Below are 14829 nucleotides of genomic sequence, written 5' to 3'. Positions count from 1 at the left end.
ATCTTGCCTATGAGATCGAGTCCCCACTGACAAAAGGGCCAAGGAGACACGAGTGGTTGTAGTTCCTATGCTGGTGCATGTATGAGGTCTCCATGAATTTGACATTGCTTACATTTCTTGACAAATTGATATGAGTCTTTTTCCATATTGGGCCAGTAATATCCAGTCCTGATGATTTTCTTGGCCAAGGTAGGACCACTAGCATGCGGACCACATATCCCTTCATGCACTTCACGTAACGCAATCTGAGCTTCGTCGCTTTCTAAACATCTAAGAAGAGTGCCATCTAGACCTCATCGGTATAGGATATCAGCTAGAATAACATATCGAGAGGATTGGTGAATGAAAGTGTGACGTTGGTTGTTTGATAGATCAGGAGGTAAGGTATTGTCGCGAAGATATGTGAATATGGAACCATATAACTGGGATTCGGAACCAACAACGCATATCATTTCAGTAGGAGTGATTTCATATGAAGGAACCAATAGGTTGTCTACCAGGAACTCATAGCAGGTTTCATTTTGAGGTAGATCAATCAGTGAAGCAATTGTAGCCATAGAATCTGTAGCACGATTCTGCTCTCTTGGTATCTGCTCAAAATATATCTTTGTGAAATGCTGTTTCAAATCATCCACCATTTGTTTGTAAGGCACTAATTTTTCATCTTTTTTTTGATAATCATCAGTTGCTTGATGGATGACAAGTTGAGAATCCCCAAAAACATGAAGTTCCTAGATCTTCCATTGAACTGCAATTCGTAATCCAGTTGTTAATGCCTCATATTCCGCTATATTGTTAGTGCAAGGAAATGATAAGCGGTATGATTTTGGTATAGGATCGCCTTGAGGAGTTATAAAGAGAATACCAGTGCCTGCCCCATGTTGTGTGTATGAGCTGTCAAAGTACAGTTGCCATGGCCTTGCATGTGATATTGTTAAAATGGATTCATCTGGAAATTCTGAATTTAGAGAAACATCATCAATCATGGGGGCATCTGCTAATTGATCCGCGATTGCTTGTCCTTTTATTGCTTTTCTGTCTACATACTCGATGTCGAATTCACGTAGGATCATTACCCACTTGGCTAGTCGCCCAGTAAGTGTAGCTTTGTTGAGAAGGTATTTTAATGGATCAATTCTTGCAATCAACTTAGTCTTATGAGTGAGCATATAATGGCATAACTTCTGTGAAGCAAAGACCACAGCGAGACATGCATGCTCGATTGGTGTGTAGTTTAGCTCATATCCCACCAATGTGCGACTGATATAGTATACTGCTTTTTCCTTGCCGTCAGCAATTTGTTGTGCTAGGAGTGCCCCCAGTGCTGTTGGAGTAGCTAATATGTATAGTAGCAAAGGCTGATCTGGAAAGGGCGACATCAAAACTGGCGGATTCAAAAGATAATCTTTGAGTGTCTGAAAAGCTTGTTGACAGTTATCATCCCATTTGAACTTGATATTTTTATGTAGCAGGTGCTGAAAAGGATTACACTTATCTGCAAGTTGTGCTATGAATCTTCGTATAGACTGGAGTCTCCCTTGTAAGGATCGAAGTTGACTGATATTTCTGGGTGGTGGCATGTCCAAGATAGCCTTGACTTTTGCTGGATCGGCTTCGATTCCTCTTTTGGACACAATGAATCCTAGGAGCTTCCCGGAGGTTACTCCAAAGACACATTTCTTGGGGTTTAATCTTACCTTGTATTTTTCCAACCGATCAAAGATGACTGAAAGTATGTCCAAATGTGTATCTCTATCTATTGATTTACCCAAGAGATCATCAACATAATCTTCCACGGTTATGTGCATGAGATCATGAAAGATAGTAGTCATTGCTCTTTGATATGTAGCACCTGTATTTTTCAGCCCAAAGGGCATGACATTCCAACAAAAAGTTCCCCACGGACAAGTGAATGATGTTTTGTGTTGATCCTCGGGTGCAATCCTGATTTGATTATAACCAGAAAATCCATCCATTAAAGATAACATTTCGTGACCTGCTGTGAGATCAACGATCAAGTCAATATTTGGTAATGGGAAGTCATCTTTCGGACAAGCTTTGTTGATGTCTCTAAAATCTGTACATATTCTGATGCTGCGATCTGGTTTACTGACAGGTACTAAATTGGAGATCCATTCGGGATAATCAATTGGGTGTATGAATCCGACATCCAATAACTTCTCTAGCTCTGCTTTGACTAGTAATGCCACTTGTGGATGCATTTTCCTTAATTTCTGTTTCATTGGCTTTGCCCCCGGTTTGACTGTCAAATGATGCATTACCAAATCCGGATCTAGTCCAGGCATATTAACATATGACCATGCAAAGTTGATTTGTCGTTCTTTGAAGAAGCTTATGAATTTTGACCTTTCAGACTCTATCAATGATTGAGCCAGGAATATGTTGTGTGGAACCTCTTCTTTACCAATGTTTGTTTTGATAGTATCCTCTACCAACATGGATGAATTTTCCTCATATGATGCTGGGAGAATGTCGAGCCTTCCATCTTCGGGTGCCTCAGAGAGGTTTTCGCCCTCAGATACGTCCTTTCTTTTTACTTTTTTGGGATCGGATAGTGCCACAGTGTGGTTTTTGCCATAAGACCTTTGATTTGTTCTTATTTTCACATTTTTGCGACTGGAAGGTCTGACACCCTCACCGAAATATGCAATGTTGTTGAGTTCTATGGTGTATCCTGCTTTGTGGTCCCCAGGGGGAAGATCATCTCATATGCCAAGATAGTCAATAATAGCTTCATCATTTTGAAATGTGTCAGATTGTGCTAGTCCTTCATAATCCCAGTCAATGAGTTGGTGGTGAACAAGGGGAAGGCCTTTAATGTTTTCGGAGTTTGCGGGGCTAAGAGTGAAGATGTGGTTATATTCAGGTATATCGAGGCAATCGTCGAGGTCATTGATGGCACTCCCCTCATCAGTTTCGATCGCAAGCGAATCCAAATTGTCGTCACTAGTAGCGCCTTCCGGGACAGGTGTTCTCATCCTATGTGATTTCGACCTAGAACCTTGAGACGAAGACTGTGTGCAATCCTTATGGGTTGTTTCTTGACCAACTCTAAACTTTTTATAAAATTCCTCTTCTTCTGTGGGTTCATCTGGCTCTCTGAATGTCTCGGTGAGCTCATAGTCACTGGAGGATTTGTCTGAACCCCATTCCCATTTGTTGGAATCTGTGGAATAGTAATCCTCTTGTTGAACTTTGGCAACTTTGATTTGTGATGCCTCTTCTGTCCTTTTAGTGTGGATCTTGGAAGTCAGAAAACCAAGTCCCTTTGAGTGTTCCCTTTTTACAATCAATTCAGGTTGTAAGGGCTCCATGACACCTTCTTTGCGTAACCCAAGAGGGCTTTTTCCATCATACCCAAATTTTTGTAGAATCTTGAAGCCTTTGCCATTATTTTCACAAGGTATATTGATCTGATCTTGTGTGTCCTCTTCAATGTCTTTGTAGAGCATTTTGTATAAATCTTCTTCTTCTAGTTCGCCCCATCTTTAAAAGGTAGTAGGATCCCATTTGAGTATCATGATGGATATTTGCTTGTTAGGATGTGGCCTTCCATATTCTTTTGGAGAGCTCATGACTTGTCGTAAATACATGGTCTGATTTAAAGTGTATTCTCCCATGCCTTTGTCCTGAAATTTGCCTTTAAGTTCACCTTGTTTTGATGTCGAAGGTTTCAATGACTTAGGGTCAATGTATGCCAAAGAAGGAGCAACCTCACGATTACTGGGAATGATGGTCTCAGTATGTGATCTCAGATTATTGCAATATATGAACGGATTAGGATCACCGTTAACTGTTACCTCGACTCCATTATGAGGAAACTTAATGCATTGATGATATGTTGATGGGACTGCCCTCATTTCATGAATCCAAGGACGTCCTAGCAATATGTTGTATGTGAGATCCAGATCTAGGACTTGACAAACCACATCCTTTGTGACTGGCCCAATTCTTAGAGGTAAGGTGACTGTGCCCTTGGATGAGCGCTCTTCATCATCATATGCCTTGATGGTGATTTGATTTGTTGAATTCATAGCTTTATCAGAATATCCCAATTGTTTTATGGTGCTCAATGTACAAATGTTTAGACCAGCTCATCCATCTATCAGGACTCGCTTTATTCGATGTTTGTGTATGAAGGCTTCAACATGTAAAGGTGCATTATGTGGCTGACTTACAGAGGCGTCATCGGTTTCTATGAATGTGAGGGAGTGTGGAATGGAAAGGTATCCCACCATGGCTTGAAACTAGTCCACGTTCAGATCAGTAGGAACGACAGTGTCTCTCAAGATTTTGTCAAGAATAGCTTTATGAGCAGGGGATATGCGTAAGAGCTCAAGGATGGAGATGAGCACGGGTGTCTTCCCTAACTATTCTACAAGGTCATACTCAGGCTTGGTAGATGAAGAAGCGGTGTTTTTAGTTGAAGCACCTGGCAAAGTAATTTTACCTCGACGGGTTGTAACATGACATTTAGAGGTAGGTTCGGAAGAAGATCCCACACCTCTTAGAACAATCTTGGGTCTTTGAGGAGGATTCTCAAGGTTTTTGTTCTTGATGGTAATAGTAGAGATATGATTGTCCATCAAGATGTGATTGATAGTTGAATCATAGTTATAAGGTGCTCTAGTATAGTTAGCCTGATCATCTGTGACTTTGGCTTTTCCCTTGTCATGCTTTGGGAATGGTTCCTTAAACATCTCATGTTCTTGATTGGATGAGTGTCCCTCAATCTCAATGTCACCTCTATCAATGAGATCTTGCACAATATTCTTCAATCGATGACAATTTCCTGTCTTATGACCCTTGCTTTTATGAAATTCACAATACTCATCATCATTCCACCAATTTGGTTTGACCTTTGGTTCATATGGAGGAAAATCTGGAACTGTGATCACTTTGTTTGCCACTAGCTTCTTGAAGACTGACTCAAGTGGTTCTCCCAATGGAGTGTACTTCCTTCGTGATCTAGAAGTTGTTTGAGTATTCACTTGATTGTTTGTAGAACTTGATCCTGAAAAAATGAATTTGGGTCGTACTATATTGGCATCAACAACACCATCATTGACTGTGTTCTTGTTTTTATTCCAAAATCTTGGCTTGTCTTTTCCTTTAAATTCATCTTTGTTTTCCTTGAATATCTTAATGACTCCTTGTTCAATTAAGACCTTTTCTATTGCTAAGCCCTTTTCAATAACATCCTTGAAGGTGGACAAACAAGCTTTCCTTAGATCATAGCCAATATCCTTGTTAACGTTTTGAGTGAACATTTCTACCATTTGTTTCTCTGGAATTTCACAAGAGCATCTGCTAGCTAGATTTCTCCATCTTTGTAAAAATGATGCAAAATATTCTCCTTCTTTTTGCTTAGTATTGCACAAAGTAGTGACTGAGACATCTGTCTCTATATTGTAAGAGAAATGCTGAATAAATGCCTCTGCTAAGTCACCCCATCACTTAATACCAGGTGGTAATTGAGAGAACCATTCCATAGCTTGATCGCCTAAGCTTTGTGGGAACAACCTCATCAAATATGTTTCTTCTGCCGCTACCTCAATGCAAGCTGTGAAAAATTGTCTTATGTGTGCCTTGGGGTTCCCTTTTCCTCTATACTTATCAAATTTTGGCGTCACAAAGTGTGCAGGAAATGGAGGCATTGGAATGCTCTTGTCAAATGGATAAGGACATATGTCTCTCATAGTGTATGTTGGTTTTGGGGTATTCATGTCCTCCATTTTCTTTTGTAAATCTCTGATTTGTTGCTCCTAATTGCTCTTAGGTGGAGATCGACTTCTTGTAGCATACCCCATGTTTGAGACACCAATTTGAGGAGGAGCTTGTTGCATGTATGGATGATATTGATCATACACATTTTCATATGGAGGAGGTCTATATTGATGCGGCATATATGGAGCACTTGGTATAGCTTCATGTTGAGGAACCCCATATCTATTTTGTGCATGTATACCATGTTCTACAGGCATATCATGTTCTATTGTGTTGCCCCCAAATTTGACATGAGGTTTCCTTGTGTCAAAATTTTGAGCATGCCTTTGAATGTCCAATTGTTTTGGTTGATCCATAGCTTGAGCATGTGATTGAGCATATCTGTCTGCATAAGACTTCCATAATGGTCTTCGAAGGTAAGTATCATATGTTTGACCATGTGCATGTGGGACTTCTAGTTTTTGAAGCAAAGTTGATGGTGATTCAGGTACCATATGCGGTCCTCTATTTCCTCCACTATTAGGTCTCCTTTGATCCATGTTGGAGTGAGTTTGTTGCAAAGGTTGGTTTTCCATAAGTTGAGACATGTCAAAGGCATGAGGTATTTTAGCTCCACTTTGTGCCATCATGTGTAAGAAGTATTGTCGATCCCTCCTCATTATTTCTTCAACCAATCTATTGAAATGGGGATTCATAATGGATTCTTCTACATCTGCTAAATGTATTGAAAAGTTGTCCACATTGTCATTGTGTGTAGCATTGTTGTTTGTAGTGTCTACGTTTTTCACATTTGGAATGTTTCTATAAACATCCATGTCAGGAAATGTAGTGTGCTCAGGATTGAAAAATAAATCATTGTCATACTCATAAGAACTCATGTTTGTGGACTCTTGAGCTTCTTTAGCTTTTCTCCTAGATTTTTGAAGACGGGTTTCAACCATGAACTAGGTGTTTGACCAAGATGTGAGAGACTAGATGAAAAGACGGCAAGAGTATGAAAGACCAAGAGTTGTATGGAGTGTAAATGAATCTGAGGTGTACTTGCAATGTCCAAAGTGTAAGACCAAGTATGTATGTAGTAGAGTAGGTGTGACTTCCAAAGAGATGATAGTTTCTCTTGATGAGGTAAGTTGACCTTGACTCTAAGTAAGACCAAATGAGACCCAAAGGTAAGAAACCTTGATGAGGGACCACTTAGAAAAGTGTAGTTGTATGTAGTGTGTCGACAAAGTGTGATGAGGACAAGCAAGTGACCTTTTGACCCAAGTTTAGACAAGTATGAATGTAAAATGAGATGTGAAGCAATGCTAGACTGTGTGAGACCCAAAGACAGGTTGAATGCTAGATGAAACCTGAAGAAACAACCTAGGAAGCTCAAGTATTCCGAAACTGATTTCTTTTGTTTGCTGGATTGTAAAAGTTTTCAATTCTGGACACAGATGCTTCTATATACTTCACAGACGTGATTCCCAGACACAGACGTGTCTCTGTTCGACACAGACGCTTCTAGACACACAGACGCTATTATGCCCTTCACAGACACCCTTAGATGACTCAGACGCGGTTAAAACAGACACAGACGCGTTTCTGTAAACTTCGTGCAATTTTTCCAATCTATGAAGTTGTTTTGTTGTGACCAAATCTGACTGTTTGACTGTTTTTTGTGACAAGAGGACACAATGTTGATGAGGACTCAATGTTTGCAAGTGTTTAGACTCCAAAAGTGTGTTGTTTGATGTAAAATATTTTGCATACACTTGAAGACACAAAAGACACAATGTTTTGTTGTTTGGTCTTGAATGTTTGAATGTTTAACATAAGACAAGCACAATTCTTATGGCTGGCCAAGACAATAGTTGTTGATCCCACATAGGGTTTTACCCCCGAGGCTACGCTATTTAGAGTGGATACTTAGATGCTTGACCTCACTGGCTCCACCCTCGGCACTCACTTCTCGGGTTAGCCAAGCATCAGTCCCCATGAAAACTACCCATGGCGAACTTTGTATCTCTACTAAGAACCGTATGTGTGTGGGCCGCTACCAGAGGTCCGACCTCCTGCCCCAACAACTAGAAGGATTTGGGCTTCTAAAACAAAAAGGTGCTAGTAAGGGCATCCGCTCGTGTGGCCATACATGTGACACTTTCAGCTCTATAAATACAGAAGGCTCCCAACTGGTAGGGGTTATGCCCTACAAATGATCAAATAAATTTGATCAAACGGGTTTATGGGGAGACATAGTGTCGGTATGAACTAATCAGCACATGTTATTCATAGTTTTCACCATGAATACATTTATTTATAGTGGTTTGGAAGAAGATGGCTTTTCTTTTGCTACCACTTGGGTCGTTCTCTTCTCACTAGTAGTCCTAATGACCACACGGGAAGACAGACCCTCTAAAGATTAAACAAAAAGAGCCTATTGCTCAAGACACAAAAGATAATGATTCAATTTTAGTGCACCAATGGAAGTGTTTGCTAATCTATGAAAACAAGGCACACAACAAAATTTCAAAAACCCTAGCCAAGGACCTTTAACAAAATTTGTTAGTAGTTTGGGTTGTTTCAAATGATCACCCCTTCCTGCAAGCACACAAGTTAGGTAAAATTTTAGAAACCCAAAAGACTTTGTGAAAGAGGGGCCTTCAACAAAAACATTTTTTTGATTCCAAGACAAGCTGCACAAACTTAGTTAGCTAGATCTGAAAGGGTTAGTCCAAAAATAAACCAGATCTGAAACCCTAAGTGCAAAATCCGACAATTGAATCAATGAAAATTTGAAAATTTTGAAACAGTAAAAACACAGACGCTTTTACCCACGACACAGACGCGGCCAAAAATCACAGACGCCCTTCTCTGACACAGACGCGAGAAGAAATAACGCAGACACGCTTCTGAAACATAGACGCCCCTGTCTGAAACCTGCAAACTAAAATTTGTTGAAAACACAGACACGATTCCAGATTCCGCAGACGCGCCTGAAAATCAAAGACGTGATCCGAAAGTTCGCAGACGCAAAAAAACCTAAAATGTCATCGAAAAATGTCTGATCTATAAATTCAAAACGCAAAATCTGCAACAAGAAGGTTAAATGCAAAGGGACAAGAGTCCCACCGGGCATGCCAAAATGTATATGGTGAAAATAGATAACAATAATAACAAGATTGAAAGGCTAAATGAATCCAACCACAAAACCCTAGCCTAACAACAACAAAGATCCACCATAACATATGAAGATTACCTAAGACAATGCAAAATAAAACAAAATCACAAAGATTATACCATCACATGTCCAATAGGGTTTTGATCTCCATTCTTCCTATCTCCACTGATCTTGCTTGATATATTTGCTCTCAGATTTTATATGCACAAGAGCTCAACAAAGAACGGAATGTGGTTGCAAGTAGGATCGTAATGTAATCAATTGATCAAGTTGTTAGGGTAGTCATTAGGGTTTGATAATGAAGGAAGCATCTCCTTATATAGAAGACACAATATGAAATGGAGGGATAAGATTGAGAGGTGTAAAAAGGAGGTCGGCTAGGATTAGAGGGTAGGTAAAATAAATACCAAAATAATGAAAGAGGTAGGTAGTGTATGAATTAAGAGATGAATGACATGTGTCATGAGTAGAAAAAGATAATGAATTAATTAAATAAATAAAGATTTATTTAATTAATAGAAGAAGTGGGATAATTAAATAAATAAGATATTTATTTAATTTAGGAAAAGGATAATTTAAATAAATAAATGTATTTATTTAAATGATAAATAAGGCTAGTAGAGGATAAATGAATTAATTAAATAAATAAGGATTTATTTAATTAATAGAAGAATTAAGCTTAGATAATTAAATAAATAAAATATTTATTTAATTAGACATGACAATTTTGAGTGTCTACAATAGTAAATTGCATTCTCCAAAACTCCTTGCTTTTTTCCCAAAACTACTTCAATTGCAAAATATGATGCATCTATGTGAATGTGAAAAGGAAAAGACCAATCAGGTCCTTTAAGCACATGAGCCTAGGTTAAGGATTTCTTAAGATTAGAAAATGCCTCTTCACATGTTGGTGTCCATTCAAATGCAACATTTTGTGTTAAAAGAGTATACACCTACCATCTTACTAAAGTCTTTGATAAATCTCTTGTAGTACCCTGCATGGCCTAAAAAACTTCTTACATCCTTTTGTTTTGTATGGGCAGGAAGATTGAGTATTACCTCAATTTTGGTTGGATCAACTTGAATGCCTGACTGAGAAATACAGTGCCCCAACACTATGCCTTCTTGCGTCATCATGAACAATTTCTCACTATTGAGGGACAAATTATGATCCTCACACCACTGCAACACTTTGGAAAGATTTTGCAATGCTTCTTCAAAAGTGGCCCCATAAGTAGTGAAATCATCCATGCAAATTTCCATACAATCATGGGAAATATCTGAGAATATACTAAGGACAACCCTTTGAAAGGTTGCAGAAGCATTACAGAGACCAAAAGGAAGGACTGGATAGGCATATGTTCCCCAAGGGCAAGTGAAGGTGGTCTTTTCCTAGTCCTCAAGTGCTATTCTAATTTGATTATATCCACTAAACCCATCAAAAAATGAAAAGTATTCCTTGTATGCTAGAGAATCTAACACTTGATCAATGAATGGAAGTGGAAAATGGTCCTTTCTAGTAGTAGTGTTGAGCTCCCTATAGTCCACACAAACTCTCCATTTTCCTCCTTTCTTAGGGATGATAACCAGGGGAGATACCCATTCACTGTCTAAAATAGGGTGTATGAATCCTGCATTTAGTAACTTTTGTAATTCTTTCTTGACTATTTCCCTTAATACAGGATTAATTCTTCTCTGAGGTTGTCTAACTGGTTTACAGTTCTCTTTGATATAAATTATGTGGGTACACAATGTAGGATTTAATCCCTTCATGTGATGATAATCCCATGCAAAAGCTTGTTTTCGGTTTTTGAGCAGTTCTATTAATGACAACCTTTGGTCTACTGTGAGTTGACTATTGACATTCAAATTCCTTCCTAAAGAAACTTATACTTGGTTGATTGACTCAACATTAGATTATTCAGATATATAAGAGTTTTGGATTTCAAGTGGCAATAAGATATGAAATATATATGCGGCTGAATGAGAATCCAAGGAACTCGTGGATGGGAGAAGAGTATGCAAAGGATTTGTTGGTATACCACATGACTGTTTAGCTGCCCCATAATGATTTTCTATGATATTAGAGAGTACCCTATCATCTTCTTGGAGTTCTATGAATGGTTCTCTAGTCAACATCATAAGTTGCTAAACAGTATTGAATTCCTTTGCTTCTTCCCCTATATCTGGCCATTCTACTTGCTCTTGATCTAGTTGTGGTTGTGCGGGAGAATAAAGTGCCAGAGTTTTAGTAGTTATACCATTTGAAATGATCATGTCCCCTGATCTACAACCTATGTATGCATCAGCTGTAGCAAGCCAAGGTCTTCCCAAAATGATTGGATAAGCCCCCAATGTTGCCTTAGGAGAAAGTATTATAAAATTAGTCGAATATTCCCAGGAATCTAGTGTGACAACAATATCTTCAACCATTTCATCAGGTCGGACAGTAGAACTATCAGCAAGTTGCAGGACTGTTGGGGTAGATCTAAGATTAGTAATACTGAGTTGTTGCATGACATCCTTGGTCATCACATTTATGGTTGCTCCCAAATCTATCAAGGCATTTTTTATTTGTGTTTCATTAATAATTATCTTGACAACATGACTACCTAGGTTAAAATATTTAGGGACAACAACTTTTCCTAACATAATATCAGCCAATTGTCCTACTACATGCGTTGTTTTTGGGTCCTTTTTCTTGCATCCATGTTTTCTTGAGCATGCCTCTTTAATAGCTTTTCTATATATGGGAATATCCTTAAAAGCTAGAAACAGTGGGATCTTTACACATGTATGTTTTAATTGATCAATAAGATCAAAAGCTATGTCATCTTGCTGCCTAGACACTTCTACCTGTAATCTTTGAGGAAATTCTACCTGTAATCTCTGAGGAAATAGAGGCATTCTAACAAGTGTACCTGAAGTTTCAGATTGAGGTAACTGCTCATAGTTTCCAGGTTGATCAAGTGTAGTCTCCTTGGATGGTAATTATGTTATAAATGGAGGAGATGGGGTATGCAAAGTTGTTACGAACCATAAGTAAATATCACTTATATTCAAAGAATATGGAGGATACTGATTAGGATCGACTGAATAAACTTGTTGTTGTTCCTGAGGTTTCATGTTTGGATTTGGAAGGGGTTGTGTTGGTAGTTGAGTTGTCTTAGGTGGAGCAGCATTAGGAGTTGGTGGCATTAAAGCCGGCTATTGGGACTGTTACTATGGATGTAGAAAACCTGATGGCTGGTTCACCCATTGCAGACCTCCCGTCCATTGCGATGACTGTTGCCAGTTACCTTGAGGTGGCGACCAATTCCCTTGTGGTTGCTGCCACTAAAAGGAAGGATTCTGATAATTAGGCCAAGGATTTTGAGAGCTATTCCAAATCAGTGCATTATAGTTCATATAAGGACTAGAAAAAGATAATGGATCTTGTGGCATACCTTGTCTTGGAGGCCAAGGCCTTTGTTGTGCAACATAAAAGAGTTGTTCATTATATCCATAAACTGGCTTGAAATCTAGAGGAGCCTGCTGACTGTCAATCTTAGCGAGGAGTTTACACTTGCAGTCTCTCTTCTTTTGCCGATAGTGAGGACAAAATTTAGCTAGCATGGCCTCTACTTCCTCATGCTTCTTCTTTGCTTGAAGTGTATCAAACTGAGTAGTAATATTTTTAATCATATCCTCTTTAAATTTCTTTAACAAATGAGTTATTTCCATCCTTGAAACTGATGTAGATGCCTTTACAATTGAAGAACCAGGCCTATAGTGTTTTCCCTTCTTAGCTGGGGCTCTAGAATATTTTTGACTAATTTCCCTGATGTCATCCCATTGAACTTGAGTAATGTATCCTCCTCCCATGAGGTCTAATGAGTCAACACAATCATCATTGATTCCTCTTAGAAAAATCAATTTCATGGATTCTTCACTCAACGTGTTATGCTTGGATTTTCTGACACTAAACAGAAACCTCTCCAGATAATCTTCTAGACTCTCATCTTCTTTTTGTATCATCTGAAAGATATCATCACCATGTCGGCCCATTCCCCTATAATAATCTTTGTACTTATCCAAGAAGTTTTTTCTTTATTTCATCCTAGGTAGTGATTACATCTCTACCTAAACTCATAAACCATCTCAGAGTAGCTTCTTTCAAAGTAGCAGGGAACAACTTGAGTTTACGGGCATCAGTGGTATAGTCATATCTTCTACAGAGGATGTCAAATTCAAACAAAAAGGTATCTGGATCTTCTGTGACCAAGCCATAAAATTTTGGAAGAGAAGAAGTCGATATATTTTTCAAGTTTGCATTATCATGCTGGTTGGGAATAGGAAACTCAAATGTTGGATTTGCAAGCGGAGGTGGAGGATTTGCTGCCATTGGTCCCTGATAAAGAACCAAAGGTAAGATGTTTTTCTCAAGGGGTTCATTTAAGAAGTCTAGGTCTCCCTCTGACAAATAAAAAACAACTCTATTTCTGACTCACACAAAGGTTTCTGCAAAAGGATTTACTTCTGGTGCTTGATCTGATCTTATGTCACGAGTGGAATGTGAGGGAAGCAATATTCCTAATGCATCTCTTCTTCTTATATGCATACAAATTTAATGAAGGAATTCAAAGAACTAACTAAGAAAGCTTAAAACTAATGGTTACAACAAGTTCTTAGTTTGGCACCATCCCCAACAATGATGCCAAAAATGTTGGTCCTTACAACCGGAATGACAACTAGGTGACAAAAACTCAATTTAGGGATTGGACATCCTTACTGAATAGCTATCTTTTATGTAGAAAAGGCTCATTTACTTATCAACCAGGGATATGAACTTGAAACGGGCTAGCACGATATGTGCACCAAGTTCATATTGCAACCATTCTATCGTACTACATGAAAGGAAATTCTCTAAAATAAATGCAAAAATATAATGAACTAATACTTAATTAGAACTCTCAACTGAAAGTAACTTAAGCAACTGTTACCAAATGATAATGTTCTGGCAAGCAGATACAAACAACTTTGCCCGTTGTGGTTGCAGGAACAGTCACGAGATCTATTTCTAGTGGCTGCAGGAACAGTCAAATGTCGAAACAACAACTATTGCAAAATGGAAACTAACAAAAAAGAACAAATGGACTACTCACCAAGTGGGCCCCCTTGAGTGGGTATATCTAGAATTCTCAAACAACAACTGATAAGCTCAAGATAACATTGATTTCTTTATTCCAGATTTACTACAAAAATACATGAGTCTGAAAGCTAGGAATTACAAATTCTATGGTCGTTTTGTGTCCTCGAGAGGAGATAGAGACATTTTATTTATATGGAAGCTTATAAAGATTCCTAACTGATCAACACTTATTCCAATAGAATAGGTGAAGAGGTTTATTATACTAAAATAAAAAGTCAACGCATAACAACATTTGTCTTGCAACTGAGAAGATATAGCATGAATTGCTTCCTAGATCTAAGATCCACTAAGAACAGTTATAAATGTCTCATAAACCATTCTACTGAATAAACAGTCAAGTGGCTTCAATTTTCTTCAATGCTGCTTTTGACTTGGTCTGCATCATGGCAGCATGCTTGGTGTTCCCTCAAACTACTAGCTTAGTCTTTCCTTCTTCTTAGCCGACCCTGCATCATGATGTTAGCGTGCACAAAAATCATGTGTATATACTAATGTTAACATGACATAAATTAAACCATACTTAAGATTGATATTTTGCATAGATGAACCATTATATGACAACCTTAAGTATCAGGCAAATCAGTTCCAAAAACACTTTAAAAGGTATCAACTAGGGGAGTATCCTAATCCAAACATAATTTAGACACAAGACCTAGGCAGGAATACTATGACAAAAACTTATCAAAACAGAGCCATTATTTAGGCTCATCACTGTCTCCTTCTGTCC

The sequence above is a fragment of the Cryptomeria japonica genome, chromosome 4 (genome assembly GCF_030272615.1).
Source record: "Cryptomeria japonica chromosome 4, Sugi_1.0, whole genome shotgun sequence".
Lineage (NCBI taxonomy): Eukaryota > Viridiplantae > Streptophyta > Pinopsida > Cupressales > Cupressaceae > Cryptomeria > Cryptomeria japonica.
This window is presented reverse-complemented; position numbering follows the sequence as displayed.